Raw genomic sequence first — 7,640 nt, forward strand, 5'->3', positions numbered from 1 at the left:
CTTACTATAGTTGTTATAGGTTGGGTTGCTGCTGTTTACATTCCTTTGTTGAGCCTACACCTTCATAAACCTTTTGGCAGGTATATAGTGAGCATTTCTCTTTCATGGTCTAAGTAGACTGTAAGGCCATGGACACTAACAGCTGATAACTTTGGTCTTTTTTCATGATTATATCTACTGCCTCATCTTGATTTATTAGCAAACCTGGGAAATCTACAAAAATAAGTGTTTTGTGGTTTATCTAGAAAGAATACAGAAATTATTACTGTTATTTTTGGTGAAGAAAATCAATTTTGTACAGTTTATTTCAATCTGAATAAAATGTGAATTTTGTTTAAAAAAAAAAAAGTACCACAACTTCTCAATCCATTCATTTTTATTGGGACTGCAGAGCCCTTTCCTTCCTCTCCCAGAGTGGCTACTGAGAGAATCCAATAGTAGGAAACAGCAGTTGTGCTTTTTCTCTCTGTGAAACTATCCTACTCCCCATTTTCCCAGGAATAGTTCTCTGAGACCCCAGCCCACTTCCATGTCTTGAAGAAACCATCTGTATGCATCCCCTTCCCCAATTCCCATGTAAGAATGTAGAAAATCCCCCTCTAACTCTAGTGGCGGCTGGTCTTCTAATTGAGAGCCAACCCGGCAGTTTCTTCTTAATAAACTATCTCTTTGCCTGCAGTGGGTTCTGTCCTTCCTCGGTGACCTTACAATTTTTGTTTGGACATCTGGGCTGTTTCCATGTTCTTGCAATTATGAATAATAGATCAGAGGACTTTTGTCCCCACAAATTTGTCTTAATTCTGACAGCAATGGACTCTACCAGTGACCCCTTTTTCAGAGGAGCAGTTGAATTTCCAGAAATTGGAAATCAGTTTAATCACTTTATTAAGATCTTTTTCTCCTTGACTTTCAGAAAAAGTCAATCCAGCATTGTGAACAAAAGGGTTTGAGATGGGAAATAGCCTTTCCTTGGCCTCTCCACTTCAATTTTTACTAAAACACAAATTTCTCCCCTCATTTGCCCCATCTCACTCTTGCAACCTTCCCTGTCGATTACCTTCAGGGTAGCTTCAATTGATGTTAGATACTGTTGATCTGTTCTGACTAAGAGTGACCTTCTGTGACAAAGTAGAAAGAGTACAGTAGTGGTGCAGTAGTTAAAGAATTTGGTTGCTAACCAAAAGGTCAGTGGTCTGAACCCACAGTAGCTCTGAAGGAAACAGATGAAGCAGTCTCCTTTTTTTGGGTTGTGGTGGTTGTTGTTGTTCTTAGGTGCCATTGAGCCAAGTATGACTTATAGCAATCTATGAACAACTGATCTGAACCCTGTTCTATCCTGCGCCATCCTCACACTTCCTGACACACTAAAGAACAGTGTGGCAGTTACCGTGTCAATTCACCTAGTTGAGGATCTTCCTCTCCTTCGCCAACCCTCCACTCTTCCCAGTATCATGTCCTTCTCCAAGGAATAGCTCCTCCTACCAACAAGCCCAAAGTATGTAAGGCAAAGCTTCATCATCCTTGCCTCCAAAGAGCACTCTGGCTGCACCCTCTCCAAGACATATCGGTTCATTCTCATGGCTGTAAATAGGATGTTCAGTGCTCTTCTCCAACACCATAGCTCAAAGGTATTAATTCTTCTATCATCTTTATTCACTATCCAGCTCTCTGATGTAGAGTAAGTGATCGGAAAGACCATGGCCTGAATCAGATGCACCTTAGTCCTTAAACTGACATCACTACTCCTCAGTAATTTGGAGAGGTCCCTAACTTCAGATTTCCCCAGTATATTGTGTCTCCTTATTTCTTGACTGCTGGTACCAAGGGTATTAACTGTAGATGCAAGTAAGATGAAGTTGTTGACAGTTTCAATCTCTTCTCCATTCATCATGATGCTGTCTATTGGTCCAGTGGTAAGAATCTTTGTTTTCCTGACATTGAGATGCAATCTATACTGAAGGCTTCATTCCTTGATCTCCTGCAACAAGTAAATTTTTTTGAGGGTATGAGGGGAGTCAAATGGTTATAATCCAAGTTAGTAGCAGAATACAGTCACGATAGCTTTTGAAATGTGCTTGCAGGCACCTCAGCCTTGAGCCTTGCAGCTTAGGCCAGTGTTATAAAGTTCTCAGCCCTGTGAATTACATACATCTCCCCACTACCACACCCAGTTCTCCAACAAACTCCAGCAAGGGGTCTTTGCTCAGGTTCCAATGCTGTAGCAGTCCTGAGATCCCATTTACGTCAGGTCTCTAGTTCTCTGACTCACCTCAACTTTCTGGTTCTCTGTTTCACTTCAGCTCTCTGGTTCTTCATCTCATGTCTGCTCTCTGCTTCTCTGTTTCACGTCAGATCTCTGGTTCTCTGCTGTGGCTGTCATGGCTATTGGTCCTGTAGGCTCTCTTGCTTGCTATTTTCCTGGCAGTGAGGTTTTGAGACAGTCTCTTTGCTTGCCTCACTGCAGGGTCTGTTTACTCCGGAGCTGGCTGCCTCTCACTAGATCTCACGCCCCCTCCCCAGTTCTCACTGCTGGCCTGGCCCCAGGGCATTTGCAAGTGCTGGTCCCTCTGCACTGAGCATCCTTCTCCCTGATCTCTGCCCAGGTGCCTCTTTCTCCTGACTCATTTGACATCCAGCTAGAGCAGTCCTCCCTTACTCTTGGAGGAAGAATGTTGCAGTTCCCCCAGGCCTGATCATTCATTCCTTGAGGAAACCTAACAATGACTTGATAAGGTGACTGGTTGACCAGATCCTGATAAGGTCCAGGGCCTAATCACAAAATGACAGGACCTCTGCCCCTGAATTCCTGAGTAAACTACCATCCCCTCTAAACCTCTTTAACAAGTGCTGTAAAAGGAAACTGTCTGCCTGCACACCTTTCTGATCTTCCCTGCATGCAGACACTTGACCTTGACAGCCCTCTCAGGCCTACTTAATAAAGGTCTGTTACTTACTTAGGACCCTTTCTTTCAGTTTCTTTCTCTCTCTCTCTCCCCCCCACTCCCCCCGCCCCCAGTTTCTTCTCTCTCCTCTTTTTTTCTAACAACTATTCACAACTTTATAACAGTCTAAAATTATCTTCTTTTATTCATATTTTGTAATTTTTATTTTAAATATTGTTTTCAGAAAGGCTGGATTTTCATTCATTCACTGTTGCACATTTCCCTCCCTCCCCTTTCTTCTCCCTTCCCCCATTTGACTTTGCAATACACATCTTCTCCACCTTTGTTTTTGGTGGTGTTGTGTGGTTTTCTTTTTAATTGTTTGTCTCCTCTCATTGTAGTCTTAGCTCAAGGAGAGCATGGAGTCTCCTACTAGCTAAACTCCATTTACATAGGTGGTGTTCAAGGCATAACTGTCAAAGAAATAAGAAAATCTAAAAAAAAAAAAAAGAAAATCTGAACACTCTATTCCTTTCTGCTCTCTGACTTCATCTACCCCTTTCCCTCACGCCACTTTGCTGTTCTGCAATACACTAGGCATGTTCCCACCTCTAGATTTTTCACTGACTGTTTGTTCTTTTCCACTCATGATGTTCTTTCCTCAAATATCTTAGCCCTCCACTGTCTTTATTTAGGTCTTTGCCTAAATTGCAGTTTGTTAGTAAGGTCTTTCCTGGCCCCTTATTTTAGAAACTACAACTCAGAGACATCAGTTCTTGTTTATTGTCCAGCTTTCATATGCAGATAATGCAACTGAAAATACCATGGCTCAGGTCAGATGCATCTAAGTCATTAAAATGAAATCCTTACTCTTTAGCATTTTCTAGAGGTTCTTGACAACAGATTTGTGTACCACAATGTGCACTGTATCATTTGATTTCTTGACTGATGCTGCTTTCTTTTTAATTGTGGATCCAATAAAAATTAAAATCTTTGACAACTTAACTCTTTTTTCCATATATCAAGGTGTGGTTTCTTGCTCCAGGACTAATTTTTGTTTGGAGGGACAACACAAAAAAGGAAGACCCTTGATGAGATGGATTGATTCAGTGACTGGGGTAATGAGAGTAGGTGTGTCAGAAATAATAAAGTTGACACAGGATAGAGCAGGTTTCAGGGCTATTGTACATCGGGTCACGATGAGTCACAAGCAACTCAACGGCACATTACAGCAACAACAACATAATCCATAAATTTGGAAGCAGGAGCGGCAGTCACTTCCTAAATAATATGCCTCTGGAAACCCTATGAACTTTGATAAATGTCGATAGTTGTAGAGGGGCTTCAGGCCTTTCGTTCGTAGGGTCACTATGAGTCATGCTCGACTTGAAGGCAATCAACAACAACAATCCATAAGTAAGGCTGTAGTCTTTGATTTCTTTAGTAAGTTTCAAATTTATTACATCATCTGCATATTTTAAGTTGTTGATTAGTCTTCTTCCAATCTTGATGTAAAATAATCCATATATAAACCATATAATCCTGAATTATATTCAGCATCTTAGATTATTTTCTTAGTATACAAATTGATCTGTTTGCTCTTTCGGCAATCTGTGGGATATTCAGTATCTTCTCCAGCATCACAACTCAAAGACATCAACTCTTCTATTATCCTTATTCATTATCCAGCTCTCTGATGCAGAGCAGTGACTGACAATGATTGACATCATTGCTCTTCAGCAGTTTGGAGAGGTCTCTGACAATAGATTTTCCCAATGCTGTTATGTTTCCTGAACAAAAATAAATGTCTAGGAGAAGGTGCGACCAGAGTGCTACTTGGAGGGAGGAGGTAAGGATGATGGAGCCTCATCTTTCATACTTTGAAAAGCATCTCTCAAGTAGCTTTTCCTTATAGTCAAGATCTATTTTATATCAGCAATGATATTTTTTGTTTCACAGTTGCTTCTGAATCCAAATTTAATTTCTGGCAGTTCTCTATCACTTATACTATTTTAGTCATTTTTTTTAAAAAAAGTATTTTATATTGATTTGCTTACAAAGTTTGCATGCATTGTGTTCCATACTATCCTTCATTCGCATTGTGTTTCATATAGTCATTGGCCTTCATTGTGTTGTGGTGTTGTTGTGTTCTGAAGAATCTAAATCAATGCATAGCTGACCCTTCAGCCGGTTTTCAGAGGTAATTAATTGCATCGAAAGAGATTGCCCATCCTTCTCCCATGGAGCAGCTGGTGGATTCAAACCACATGCCTTCAGGATTACAAGGCAGCTTCTTATCACTAGGCCACCAGAGCTCCCTTTCCCATTCATCATGTTTTCTAAAATGAATCACCACTGCCTGGTCTGATGGTAGTGAGTTATCAGAAACTATTACAGCAGTGCAACTAAAGTTGGTATACAACACACCACCCCCCCCCCGCCCCCGGCCACCACTGCTGAATCTGACTGGTTTCCAAAAAAAGACAAAATTAATCATAATTGAACTATGCCCACCATTACCTTGTTTTTCCAGATCCCTGCCAGATCTTTCCTTTTTTCTTTAAACCCCCACTTTCCTCCATCCACCAAATTATACTACCCTATGGTTTTCCCCCTGCCCATCCTCACCTCTTTGTTCCCCACTTCAGTCATTTTAAAACAATTTCAGCATAATTTTACTTTCATGTGATAATAATAATAGTGTTCAATAGTTTCCACATTCTGTTGGATTACCTTTCTTATGATTTTTCATTGGTTTTCACACAATAATTCGTTTACATTGTGTTTCATACAATCATTCATATACACTGTATCCTATGTAATTAATTACTTTTGATCTATGCCTATGATTACACCATCTTTTCAAGTCTCCATTAAATCTTTCCCATTCCCTCTCCCTCTCCCTAATCTGCCGACTAAACTTTAGTTAAACCCTCTCCCTTTTTCCACTCCCTTCTTCTTTCCCCTCCTTCCCTTTTTGGACTTTTATACACATCTTACTAGTTATCTTTCTATTTTAACAATAATAGTCTGCTTTCTACGAAGATGGCGCCGAAAGCGAAGAAGGAAGCCCCGGCCCCTCCCAAAACCGAAGCCAAAGCAAAGGCATTGAAGGCCAAGAAGGCAGTCCTGAAGGGCATCCACAGCCAAAAAAAAAAGAAGATCCGCACTTCACCCACATTCCGGCAGCCTAAGACGCTGAGACTCCGACGGCAGCCCAAATACCCCCGGAAGAGCGCTCCCAGGAGAAACAAGCTTGACCACTATGCCATCATCAAATTTCCCCTGACCACTAGTCAGCTATGAAGAAGATAGAAGATAACAACACACTTGTGTTCATTGTGGATGTCAAGGCCAATAAGCACCAAATTAAACAAGCTGTAAAGAAGCTCTATGACATTGATGTGGCTAAGGTCAACACTTTGATTAGGCCTGATGGAGAGAAGAAGGCCTATGTTCGACTTGCTCCTGATTATGATGCTTTGGATGTTGCCAACAAAATTGGGATCATCTAAACTGAGTCCAGCGGGCTAATTCTAAATGAAATAAATTTTTCTCACCATAAAAAAAAACAAACAAAAAAAAACAATAATAGTCTTAGGCACCATTTGTACTTGAGAAAAAGTTAGTTTACTCAGTATAATGCTCTCTAAATGTTCCCATGTATTTTGCAAAAATCAAAATATTTTAGTATTTTGCAAAATCATTGCTCCTTAGTACTACATAGTATTCTATCGTATGAACGTACATCTTCTCAATCTATTTGTTTGTTGATGAGCAGATGGGTTATTTCCATATTCTTGCTATTGTTAATAACTGTTATGAGCGCTGGTATATAAATCATCACTTGTTGCTCAATTCTAATTTCCTTGGGGTATATTTCTAGCAGTGCAACAGCTGAAATACAGAAATATGAGATTTCTATGATCAACTTTTTGAGAAAATGTCAAAACACCTTCTCTATATCATCAAAGAAAACACAGAAAAAGAAACTAAGAAAGCAATACCATTTTCAATAGCCAACCACAGGATTAAATATTTTGGAATAAACTAAAGAAAGACACGAAATATTTTTATAAAAGAACTATAAAACACCACTACAAGAATCAATAAGAAACCTAACTAAATTGGAAAATATTCCCTATTCATGGGTAGGAAGACTCATCATAGTGAAAATGACAATCTGCCAAGAGCAATGTATATGTTCAATGCAATCTCTATATCAAACTCATTTTTCAGAGCGATAGAAAAGACAATTGCCAAGTTTATGGAAAGGAAAGAGGTCCTAAATAGGTAAAACTCTTTTGAAAAATAAAAATTAACTGGGAGGCATAGCACTCCCTTATCTCAATATCTACCACACAACCAAAATAGCATGGTATCAGCACAACAACAGACACATAAGTAAATAGATTAATGGAATAGAACTGAAAATTCAGAAATTAACCCATCTATCTACAGTCAACTAGTATTTGACAAGGAATCAAAACCTATTAAATGGAGAAATTACAATCTCTTCAAAAAAATGATACTGGCAAAACCAGGCATCAGCCTATAGAAAACTGAAACAAGAGCCACATCTCATACTATACAAAACAATCAACTCAAGGTGGATCAGAGACCTAGGGGTAACACCCTAAACCATAAGGATCTTAAGAGACAAAATGGGCCAAAACTTAGAAGCCCTAGCCCAGGGCATAGACAGGTTTGCAAATATAGCCAGAAATGCACAACATGAAAAGGGCAAGATCGACAAAT

The sequence above is a fragment of the Elephantulus edwardii genome, unplaced genomic scaffold (assembly GCF_000299155.1).
Source record: "Elephantulus edwardii isolate Elephantulus edwardi_28Jun2011 unplaced genomic scaffold, EleEdw1.0 scaffold00017, whole genome shotgun sequence".
NCBI lineage: Eukaryota > Metazoa > Chordata > Mammalia > Macroscelidea > Macroscelididae > Elephantulus > Elephantulus edwardii.